Source organism: Balaenoptera physalus, assembly GCF_965194825.1.
Source record: "Balaenoptera physalus genome assembly, chromosome: 6".
Taxonomy (NCBI): domain Eukaryota; kingdom Metazoa; phylum Chordata; class Mammalia; order Artiodactyla; family Balaenopteridae; genus Balaenoptera; species Balaenoptera physalus.
This window is the reverse complement of record NC_138885.1, coordinates 122,343,101-122,356,301: the sequence shown is the minus strand read 5'-3', so window position 1 is coordinate 122,356,301 and position 13,201 is coordinate 122,343,101.

Below are 13,201 nucleotides of genomic sequence, written 5' to 3'. Positions count from 1 at the left end.
TTTTTAAATAGCACCCAGAGAATCATATGATTTGGTAATTTGGGAAACAGTGCCTTAGGATAGGAGAATGCGCATACGTGGGAGGCCACAAAAGGCACCATATTAAATTATATATTAATAGATTGGGTAGCTACCTTTCAAAAGGTTGCTTGATATATGCAGAACACTTAGAAGAGTGTCTGGCACATAGTAAGCGCTGAAGTGTTAGATATTATTTTCCCGTCATACTTGGTGTAGATAAGGATTATCATTTAACTAGGTCAGCCTTCAAAAACCATTAGTCTTCTCAGACAATGGCCCAGAGCCTTGTATTTATTACATCCATGATTCTTTTCGTCTTTTTCCTCAGCTATTTAACCAAATTCCTGTCTCTTTTTCATTAACTTTCCTATTTTGATGGCTTTCTTATCTCTTTCTTTAACTGAGTGTTCCTCCTGATACTGACTTTTCCAAGAGTCATTAAATTCTTTATCTGTTCACACAAGGAACCCTTCCTGGGAATTCTAACATTCCATTGATAATCATCAAGGTGTGTGCCTTGATCCTACCCTCTAAACCCAATTTACCTGTTCCCTGGAGTCTGAGACTGATTATTGAAAATTAATCTGAGCTTTCCAGGCTCTTACCCTCTCTAACTAATGTCACTTCAACCCACAAATATTTGAACATTAGTCTGGAATATTCCATTTGAGTTTTCTGGACCATCCACACAATGCACATGTCATGGAGGTTATGTTGAACCTGGGAGCAACCCAGATGACATGTTGATTTTTTTCCCTACTTCAGAAAAATCCTTATGTTCATTCACTGATTTATCCATAACTACAGCTGGTATATTCTCTCTTATATAATGCTTGGAACAATCATAAGAAAGGAACAGGAAAGGCTGTATATCAGTCTGCCCCTTTCCACATTACTCATTACTCATTATTGCAGCTTTTCCTAAGTAAAAAATATTCGTTACATAAATCAGACATGTAAAATCTATGTCACTGAGCTAAAGGGAAAAAGAAAGAAGAAGCTATTACTTTGGCCTACTATCAATTCATGTATGTTTAACCTTTGCACCTAATACGAGTATTCCTAGGCTGAATTTTGCAATTGAGAGATCACTTCATATGGTGTTGTATACATACATTCATGTATGTATACAAATGGGTTTATTCACAAAGAGAATATTTTTTTCTTTGTAAAGAATAGTTTCATTCTGCAGTGAGTAGATAAAAACCATTGCCTTTATTTTATCCACTGATTCTCTCCTTTCAGATCTTAATGAAATAAATAAGTGGTAAGTCTGGAAATTCCTAAATGGCCACAGAAACTACCATTACTCTGTGTTAAAAGAGGTTAAACTGCCCAAAGCCATAAGTTCGAGTCGTAATTGAATGCTAGCAATTCAACCGTAATCAGGATCCCCAGAAGAATGGCAGAGTCCTCTGTAGGCTTCCCACAATGGGGATGCGTGGGTAGATGCCATCTGCAGCTCAGGGGTGGCGGAACAAAAAGACATTTGAGGAAGAGGGGATTTCTTACCCATATGATTTAATGGGAAAGAGCTGAAAGTCATCCATCATGACTCTGACACACATCACACCCAAGAACAGCCAAAAGCCACTAGATGTCACGTACCGCCTGCAGCGTGTCAGGCCTTCTGGCATCAGCACTTTTGTGCATCCTGCCACCTCCCCTTTCTTGCTGTACTGCATGGGGAGGCCCAGGAATGCCTCTGCCCACCCCACACCAACGTTTGCTAATGCAGGCTTTATTATCACACACCTCAACAACCACTCAGGACAATTCATCTGGTGACAGGGAGTGACAATCAGAGCTGAACAAGGATACCAACGCCACCAGATGTTGCTGGATCTCATAAATTGGGTTAGAACGACCATGCTGTCCCAAGAAGGCCAGGACAACATAGGCCAGGCAGGGACACATGGGTGATCAGAAGCGCTCATGGGGACAGCTGCTCAGAGACACAGAGATTAGGCCCAGGCTTGCTTCCACTTCTTTCAGTTTTCCTTACAGATCTCACTTTAAAGTAATTATCTCAAATATACAAAGTATGGATTGGGGTTAAGATGAGCAAGGAAAACAAATAAGCTATGTTTCCATATCACAGTATGATGACAACCTGTCACTCACATCCAAGTGGTTTTCGTTTAATTTCAAAGTATGAAATGGCATGAAGACACCCATTTGGCATTATAATGTGTTATAATTAAATTTATATTATATTCTCTTGTTCTAACTTCTTAAACGATTTGTTTTTAATCTCATCTTCCCAACAAAATTACAAGCTCTCCAAGTGCAGAGGCCATGGGTAGTGGTGTCCCTTTGGTCCTCACAGGGCCTAATTCCATATTAAACACTTACTAGTTGCTTGATGAGTAGTCAGTTGGTTTTAAAAGGTTTTTGCTTCTGTCTTTGTTCTTAATATTTCCAAAAACTGTATAAGAAAACTGAAGACAACATGCAGAGTGAAAAAAACAAGGTTGGAAATTATTGACTTGGACCATATCAAAGAAATATAAAGCTAAGCAGTTCAATTTTGTCACTTGAATTGAGGATATTAGTAACCTGAAAGTCCTATGCTTGTTCAGAATAATTTTACAGGTTCAAACCCTAAAAATTGTGCCAACACTTCATGTTCTAGGGTTGTTTATACCAGAGTATAAATAGCCCATTTGCAGGTGCAGCTAGGTGTATTTGTTACTAAATCATAGGAATACATAAAACTACAAATAAAGGACAGCTCTCTAAGACAATAACTTGTCTGAGTGTAAAATAATTGGGACTCTTGCTGACTGAATGCATTGTTGCATTTGGAAACAACCCTATGAAAATACCAACAATATCCTGAAGCTGGCACTTCCAAGTTTATCCGGGAAAATCCCATAGTACAGTGTTTTCATCACTATTCCCACATCCTTTGAATATGCCCATATTAATTACTTTCTTCCTAGGTTTTTATTATTCTTGTTTCTTCTAACATTTTCCACACACACACAAAGAGTTAATTTATATTGTGGTCAAGTTATTGTATCCATTCCTGAATATATCCTCTTGCTTGAGTTCCAGAAGTTGGTACAATGTTAATATTGTATTGCATCCTGAAACAACTTTTATTTTGGGGCATTGATGCAATAAAAATATTTCATATTTATCATGTATACTAATGGTAGAGATTACCTGGTGGAAATGACAAGTTCTTACTCTGTGAGAAAATTCTGATTTAGTTCTCATTTATAAATTGTGAACCAAAATGTAGGTTGGGAAAAGTAACAAAGCAAAATTAAGCACATGATTATTACTAAGTATTAAGAGCAAATTGATGTTATTCAAGATACAATAAAAATACCATATATAACCCAGTTCTTAAAATCCAAGTCAAAAAAAAATACAAACCTAAGGACAAAAGAATTTATTCACTATATGTTTCCTATAAACAATGTTTTCTTGTTAGAATTAAACTATAACTTAAATAACCAGATCCAGTGCAAGTAAGAGATTATGCTAAAATATTGATAAATTAATTGATATTTTAAATATCTCTTCCTTTTTGATCAGGCACTTGGAGACTGACATTCTAACTTGGATGAGTAAGGGTTTAACTCAGCATAAAGATACGTATGAAAATGTAATTTACACATTGCATATGTAAACACTGCGGGCACACCAGAGAACAGTCCGTATGTGGATATACTACCTCATCTGAGCGGCCTTCTCTGACATCTTACTCCTGTGGCTGCAATGTGCCTCCACCTTCAGCTGCCATCACCTTTTTTTATTTTTTAACATCTTTATTGGAGTATAATTGCTCTACAATGGTGTGTTAGTTTCTGCTGTATAACAAAGTGAATCAGCTATACGTATACATATATCCCCATATCCCCTCCCTCTTGGGTCTCCCTCCCTCCCTCCCTATCCCACCCCTCTAGGTGGTCACAAAGACCCGAGCTGATCTCCCTGTGCTATGCGACTGCTTCTCACTAGCTATCTATTTTACATTTGGTAGTGTATATATGTCCATGCCACTGCCATCACCTTTATCACTCATTGCATGATGCGATTTGCTTGCTTGCTTTATTGTCCCTCTCCCTGACTAGAAGTGGCCTCTAAGAGGACAGGCACTTTGCTACTTGCTCCCTGCAGTAGTCTTAGCACTTCACATGGTGGCTGGCACTCAAAAAAATACGTGCAAATGTTGTTAGAATATATATGAAATACACGTGTTCTTTTGGAAATAGATAAAAGAAGAACACCAAGAAGACTTTTCATGTGTGTAATTATGATCTTCTAACGTCAGTTGTAATGTAAAATATTTCTTCATTCAAATGAAGTGCTTTACGCAGAGTATTTTAGTATGCATTGCACAAATCTTTTTCAGTAAATCATTTTCAATAAGTACTTTTCCGCAGAGCGGCTGAAAAGGAGTAGGAAAGAAGGTTATAGATAAAACATAATAAAGCTTTGTGATTAAAATTTCTAAAATCCTCAAGGTATTATTCCATGACTCATGAAATAAAGGCCCTTAAAATCAATTAAATGAAACCAAGTTCAGCATGTTGTAGTCGATACTTAGATTCCTGAAATTTATATAATGTTCACGTTTGCCAAAAAGGATGCATTATTAATGCCTACATTAGATTTGCTGATGGTAAGCAACTACAGTGATGAATGGGGAGATTTTCTTGCATATACACTATTTTAAAAGTTTCAGTGAGTGTGTGTACTTTTAGAATAACTTATACTGAATTAAAACAATCTGAAATTTTTGTATGTAGTAAACACCTCTAATTCTAGTTAGCTCCAAATGCATAGATAGATGAAAATGTTGATAAAAACGGAAAGTAAATTTCCATAATGAGAGACTTCAGTTGTTAAAAGTTTTTCTTCTAGGGGACTTGGGATTATACTTTGAACAAACTAAAAAAAAATGGATGATTCCAAAAACTTAAAATCTACTTTTCTTACCAATTATGTAAGATACTCCCCTTCAGCACACTTATTTATGACACCATGTTAGTTTAACTTCAACATCCAAACAACTGAGACAGTTGGCAAAAGACCAATTTTGTATAGCCCCACACCCACAGATAATGCGTCTTTAAAACCGTGCACAATGCCATTCTAGAATTCTCTCTTTGAGAGAAAACCACAAAAGCATTTTTTATTTTCCAGCTCTTGCCTTTCTTTAAGCAAAAGTATTTAATTTTTTTGCAAAAACTAATAATACATTTATATGAGTCAAACATCAAAAAGTATGAAAGGCATATGGTGAAAAGCCCCTTTCTCTTACAAAGTAAATATTTTGGAGTTGGTTTCCCAGTTTCACCAAGAAGTAAATTTGCAGCTTTGTTTTCTGTTCTACCTCTTGCTCTTGGGAGTTTCTAGGAAGAGTTTCTAGTTTCTTGGGCGTTTATAGAGGGATGTTCATCCCAGAAGTTCTGCCTTCTTGCTTGAAGGATCAAACTGGGGCCCGTGATCTTTCTGCAATTCCCTGGTCCCTCTGTTGTCTCTTGATAGCTCCTGGCTGCCTGCCTGAAAACTTTCTCTATTATTTCATATCCTAAAAAGAAAATTCTTTCATCCTTGCCATTTTCCAAGGTGCCCTAGTTCTCCTGTCGCTGTCAGTGCCAGAGTTCTTCAAAAACTAGTCCAGAATCATTGCCATCATCTCTTCATCACCACCTACTCATTCCTTAGCTTTATGAAATCTAATTTCTACAGCACCACCACCATCAACCCCCTCCGACACACACACACACACACACACACACACACACACACTCATACACGCACACATGGAGACCTATTCATCATCTTAACCAATAGCACCTTTCGCAGTGGCAGCTCAGACACTCCTGGAACCATGGCCCGGCACTTCCTCCACCCAGCTCCATCCGTAGAGATGCTCACATCACCCAACCTAGCTTCCTTCTCACCTCAGGATCCTGCCTCTGTTTCCTTCATTGGTGTTTTTCCCTCTTTCAAGTTCTGCTTACTCCAGAGCTCTGTGGGGTTTTTGTTTGTTTGTTGTTGTTGTTCTTAAACCATCACCAGAAGTATCATCCACTATTGTTCTTTGGGAGATAATACAAAATCTTCATACTGAGCTCTTATCTCTCTCTGGAATTTCAATTATGCGCTTCCCAGGTCTCCTGGATATTTTCACCGGATCGTCCCACTACTGCCTCAAAGCCTACTAAACTCACACTCTATTTCCCTCAACCAGTGGTTCTCAGTGGAGGGTGATTTTGCCACTGCCCATCCCCCCACCTCCTGGGGACATTTAGCAATGTCTGGAGACATTGTCACACCGGGGAGAGCTGCTACTGGCATCTAGTGGGTAGAGGCCAAGGGTGATGCTTAACATCCTGGGGTCCAAAAGACAGCCCCCGTCACAAAGAATTGTCTGGCTCAAAATATCAATAAAGTCCAAGCTGAAAGTCTGCCCTGATCTAATTGCCACTGAAACATCCCCATTTCTGTCACCTACTCACTTTGACAGAAGGTCCTGCATTTAATCCTGAGTTGTTACTCTTCTGTTTTCCTCAGGTTTCCCACTCCATTCAATATCCAGAGTTTCACTTGGGTTTTTTCCTTGGAAATTTCTGTTCATTGATTATTTTCTTCATTCCTATTACCGCAGTATTTGCATGCAAGTACTTGGGTAAAAAAAATAATAGTTTCACTGCTCTCAGTAGCTTAAGACTCTTTTCCCTCCTATCCTGACACTCTACTGCTAAATACTGCTAATACTGTTTCTCCCACATCAAAGATTTTCAATGGCAACTTTCCGGAGCCTCTTTGTCTTAACATTCCTTCACAGTTGGCCCTTACCACCACCTTCCTTTTATGCTCTGTGTGAACTTTCCATTCTGCCAAATTGGCCTATCCTTTATTCCATCTTTTGCTCTAAATGTGATAACTAAATAAATAATTCCACTAGATTGGTAGTTCTATCGAATAGATAGCAAAATAGTTGATTATTTTGCTGTCAATAAAAGTTAACCATTAACAAAAATTGGTTTATCTTTTTGAAGATTCTATCCTAGACATTTTGTAACATATCAGAGAATTCTGGAGCCAAGCTAACTGAATCAGTTCTTGTCTCTGCCGCTTCTGAGCTTAGGCAAGTTACTTTATTTCCTTATCTGTAAAATGGGCTAACAATAAAGCTTACCTTATAGAGTTGCTGTATAACTTAGAATAGTCCCCAGCATGTAGTAAGCACTACAATATTCTCTATTATTCCAAAAGAAAGAGAAGAGTGCTATATTATTCCTTTAGAAACCCACATTTGCAGGCTATTACTGATGTATACTGCTAATAATGTTATTTTTATTGGTGTGGTGGTCAAAGTGATACACCTTTTATACACATCTAATTGTTTAATAAGTTGCTGAATGTTTTCTGAAAATAGCAACCAGATTTTTCTTTATGTGTGTGTGTGTATATATATATACATATATATATATATTTTTTTTTTTCCCAAGAGACCTTAAAAGATTCTGGAAACCTAAAAGTTCCTACAAGATGCAAAGCCTAATATATTCATTGTTCCCACATCAGCCAAGTTCTCTTTGTTGCCAGGGTTATCAAGTTTCTGAAGTTCAGCATTCAACATGTTCACTGTTAATTAATACATGGCTCTGATCTACTTGGGGAAACTGTAAAAAGCAATTAAGAGCAAACCAGACCTAAGAATAAAGGACAGGCTTTCTTTCTCCTTTTTATCTCTTCCCAGAGTTTCAACGTTTTTCACTGTAGCTCCTCATAAGTGGGTTGAGAGGTGGAACTGTTCATAAGCAATTTATTTTGAAATTGGTGAGGGGTCGGGGGAGGTGTTAGCATTTCTCCCTAAACCTGGCCTTCCTTGTGAAGTTGCTGCTGTCTCCCTGTTCTTTGCCCTCTTTCCCCTGGGTGGTCTCTCTCTCCCCGAGTGATGGTAACAGCAGGGAAAGCGGGAAATGTGGATCTGTAACTACGTGACTTTATGCCTAGTGTACAGGCTCCAGATACCATTTGATTTCATAACTCAGATCCTTTCCTTTTGCTATCTCCTCTGTGCGGTATCAAACTCTCCCCAAGTCCTCTCTCAACCACCGCCCGCCCCCCCGCCGTAAGTGGAGCTAGTAGAACAAGTGAGGATCTGCCTGTAATTACTGCTTAATTCATTTGCATGTGGATGTTCTCATTATAATGTCATTAGCATGGGGAGGGAGTCTGGTTGCCAGAGCAACCAGGAGTGGGGCAGGTGCAGTTCAGCCTCAAATGGATTCTCGGCTGTTTGGTCAAACTCCACCTGTATTCCTGGCCCTTATCACTCTTGTGGTTGCCAGAAGAAAACATTCCACAGCTTTACCCTCTTTATTTTGGCTGTGTCTTTGGAGTGTCTTGGTAACCTGTACAGTTCTTCCTGATTTTGCTAAAAACTTCTTTTATTTTAACTAGCCATGCTTAGGGATTTAAGCTCCCACTCTCCACATGTGGCTTTTGAGCCCTTGAAACGAGATTAGTTGAAATTGAGATGTGCCATAAGTAACTGTAATATACACAAAGGTCTTCAAAGACTTAGTATGAAAAAAAGAGTGTAAATTATCTCAAATTTTAAAATTTGGATTGTATATCGAAAAGGTAATTTTTCAGATATATGGGGTCAAATAAAATATATTATTAGCTTTTTTATTGTATAAAATGGCTACTAAAACATTTAAAATTACATATGTGACTCACGTGTATGTTCCATATTATCTTTTTATGGACAACACTGTCCTAGATGATAGATTTCTCTTCTAAACCTCCCCTCTGATCAGTACTGCCTTCTTAATCCTTACAGACATTTACAATAGCTGGAATCCATGCAGAATTTCCATACCTAATTCTTTCTGGATTGCCTAGTAATTTGCTTGTTTTAGCCATCATTTCATAAATACTCTTAGAGGTTAAAGAATTCGGTTTTCCCATCAACACAGGAATTCCCTCTTAAAGCAATGCTGATGGATGGCTAACCGGGCTCTGCCTGAGTCTTTCCCTGGGGCCCCTACTTTACAGAATATAAGATAGAGAAGAACTCAAATTCTAAGAATGCTTTTTCTTACATTGGCAAGAAATCTGCTTCCTTCATAAAAGCTACCCACTAATCTTAGTTCTGCCCTTGGAAAAAAAATAGAGTAAGGGCACTTCTCACCCACATGACAGCCCTCCATTTACTTGAAGACAGCTGTCATGGTCTGCTAAGCTAAGCTTCTTTGTTAAACATTACCCACTCCCCTCAACAATTTCTCATAAGTCATGGCCTCGAGGCTCAACCATCCCTGTTGCCTTCCTCCGGACTTTTGTCATTTGTCAATGTCCCTGTAAAAATGAGAGCTCCAGAAGAGGACATCCAACTCCAGATGTGGTGCACACGGTGTAGAAACAGTAAGACTATTGCATCTCTTCTTCCCGACACAGCCTAAGACTGCATTTTGTTTCATCACCTCCTCTGTCCCATTGTTGACACATGTTGAACTTCTCGTCCGCTCAACCTAACAGATATTTTTTCATATAAGCTGTTATGAAGTCATAACTTCTTTATCCCAGACTTACATAATTGATCTTTTAAAAATTGAAACCCAAGGCTTTATGTTTATCTCCGTAAAATTTTACTTGTGCGCTTTATTACAAGGTAATTTTGTCTGGTTCTTGCTCAGTAAATTAGCTGTGCTTCTCAGTCGTGTGCCAGTCAAAGACATGATAAACTTGCTTTCGATGTCATCTTACTCACTGATAAATGTATTGAACTAGACGGAGCCACTTTGTCCATTAATAAAGAGACTTTGTCAACTGTTTTTCTAAAATCAATATGCACTGTGGTGTTATCTGTTCAAACTATTCCACCGGAAAACAATAGCAGTCAGTAACTATTTATTGTGTGCCTACAATGGCCAGAAATCTTCTAGACATTGAAGTATGATTTGAATTCAGTGAAACAATTCTGATGCCTAGTGATCACCTCTTCCTTCTCTACATGTTCCCAAGCTGTATCTTTAACAATCTATTAGGACTGTTAGGACATTTTGCCAGACTTCATTATTGATCTTACCGGTTTATAACCTCTGTAGTTCAACATTTTAACTTTTCAAATAACAAGACACCATTTGCAGCTTGCCACTTTTTCCATATTCCATCCATCCTCAAGGTGTCTTAAAGGTTATCAGCCACTATTCCACAAGCATACCTGTAAGTTATTTTATTTTCCTGGGGAAGAGTTGAACTGTACTTGGAGATTTATAGTTGTTTAAAGTTGCTCTCTCTTTTCTTCTTTCTTCCCCTCATCCTGGGGAAACTGTATCTGCCTTGGTTATCATGGTAGCCCGGCATCTAATGTAGAGACTAATTGTTGACTGCTTAAATTTTCAATCTTTTTTTCCTTCTCTTTCCAGTTTGAAAGTTATCTCTTCATCTTATTGGAAAAGAAGGAAAATTAAGCCAAATAGGTTTTTTGCCTTCTTTCTTTTATTATTAGTGTTAAAACATTTTTCCCCAGGCATGATCAACAATTATGTTCTTAATTCATTTTCTGAAGGCAAAAGTTACACCTTGTCTTCTAAATAACTTTCATCAAGATAATGAGACTAGATTCCAGGAGACTCTCTTGGTTTCTATACCTGGATTTACCTGCAGAAGCATGTAGTATCTTGACACTATTAAATGGACTGGTAAAATATTGTTAAACTCATTATTCATTTAATTCTAAGCCCAATGTTTACATTGTTACCTATATTTCATGTGTGTATATCCCACAGATGCTGGCAATAGTTGTATGGTTATAATGGTCTAGCGTTGCAGGTTGAAATCTTTTGTATAGCCAGGCTAAAGTGTCCCAGAGAAAAAAGTTCTAAATAGGTGCTTTTGAAGAAGAGGATGATAAATTGTTACTATGTTGCCAAAAAGTAAGTGATTATATATAATTGAATGAATCTTGAAAGGTACTGTAAGCTATGAGTTTAGTCTTCTGCATTTATAAATGTTACATCCACACTTAGATTGTATCTACTAGTGTAATGAGAAGGCAAACTGTGAAAGAGTAATTTGACTAATTCAGTCAAAATTATCATATCAATCATTTGGATATTTCAGAAGAAAGTTTTAAGTGCTTGAATTATGGAAATAATTACTCCACTTCTCCATTGCCTTTACTCTGTGCATATGAAGAGATAATCTGATAGACTGTTTTTTTCTTTTTATAAAAAGACAGCTTTTAAAATTGGGAACCACCCAATATAATCTCTGAAAACCTTTCACAGTTTTGCATCTGGCTTCTTTTGATAAATATTATCTTCTCATTTTTATAACAATTTTTCCAAAACAAAGGGCATCTTTTTCTAAAGTTATTTGTCAGTATAATGCAAATTAAAAATTGAAGCATAATATTGTAGATTATTTCCTTACAATATTGCAAAAACAGCCTTGAATTGAATTAGATCATACTGGCTTACTTAATTCAGTTAAAATCAGTAAACATGAAAGAAACTAGATTCTGATGGTAATTTTATTCATGTCTCAGATTTACAATAACCTCAAATTATTTTGTTTGATTTGTTTTTCCACCAATAATTTAGTTTAATTTATCACTTTACAAAACCTGAATAGGTTATCAAAGTATTGAAATATAAATTCTTTTAGGAAACCTGTCATTCTGAGATTGTCCTTATTTTTGCTCCCAATAAAAGATTTGTTACCACCAGCAAGAAAATTTTCTAACCAAAAGATAGCAATAGATTGACTAATTAAAAATGCATCCATCTGTTGGTTTGCTTGTTGCCTTGCTATTTGAAAAATGCAGATCTAAGTGGGTTGTTTTATTTATGAAGACCCTCAAACTGTGAGAGTTATGAATTCATAAGCTTGCATTCATCAACACAATAAAGGTTAACATTATAACAAAAGTTAAATATACAGAGCATTTCATATATTTCTTTAATAGGTTTGAATTTTTAAACATGTAATTTTAGAAAATAGAGCTTTTTTATATAAAATGCAAAATAGGTTTTAACTGTTCTTATAGAATTTTTACAGAAATTAGGATTTACATACAAAAACATCAAGTTGCATATGAACCAATTGATGTTTGCTTTGCTTATGAATAGCAGATAATTACTTTGAAGTGACTGAATATGAAGCTTTATTCTTCCTCAAGGAAGAAGTGTGAAAATTGGTAGAACTAGGATTATATTATTTTAACATTGAAAGGAAGATTATCCTTTCAGTCATCTAGATCAAGATGATCTGGATTGAAAACTGAGGCTTAAAGAGATGTGATTACTTGTCCAATACCAAACAATCCAGAATCTAAGATTCTTGCTTTCTTAATATGGCGTTTCTTTCACTGTTGGACATGTTTTTGTAGTACCCTGAGTTAAATTGTTTGATTTTTATGCTCTGCTTTGTTAAGTTATACATTGAATCTACATTCCATTAGTTAAGATTTTGTCATCTGTGTTCGGGAGAAAGAAATTTTGACTGATATCTTTACTTCCATGTAAATTTCAGGTATAGGAAAGAAATCAAGACTCACACTTTGCGGTAGCCAAGCAAAGAAGCAGTTTGTGTGTGTGTGTGCTCACCATGTAAAATATCTACATATAAAAACAGATTAATCTCTGCAAGAGATGGTACACAGGAAGAAGACAATTCCCCATGGACTAACAGTGAGTCTACCTCTGAATATAAGACTAATAACAAATGGAAACAGTAAATTTTTGGTGAAAAAGTACTTGTGAGGCTCTTTAAAAACATCTTTTAGACAATTACATTAAATAATAAAAATGTATGGTCCAATTTTTAAAAAATGATTTACTGCAGTTATCTAGCACCTCACCAAATTAAGGTACAATAATGTTAACAACAAACAATTATTTTGTGCCAGGCACTATGCCTATTGCTGAATATAGAGTATCTCACTGAATTCCTATAACAATCCTGAAGTGGGCACTATTATTAGTCCCATTTTACAGATGAAGAAACTGAGGCTCTCACTAGGGCATACATTTCCCTCTTAGAATGTGATAAATGTAAAGAGAGTTACTGTGTGTGAGAAGAACAGACAACATGAGAGCTGAGATGAGGTTGAATATCAGATGGACAGTTAGGGTCTTTTAACTAAATGATTCTCTCTCCTGCTTTAGCCATAGATGCACGATTTGAATTT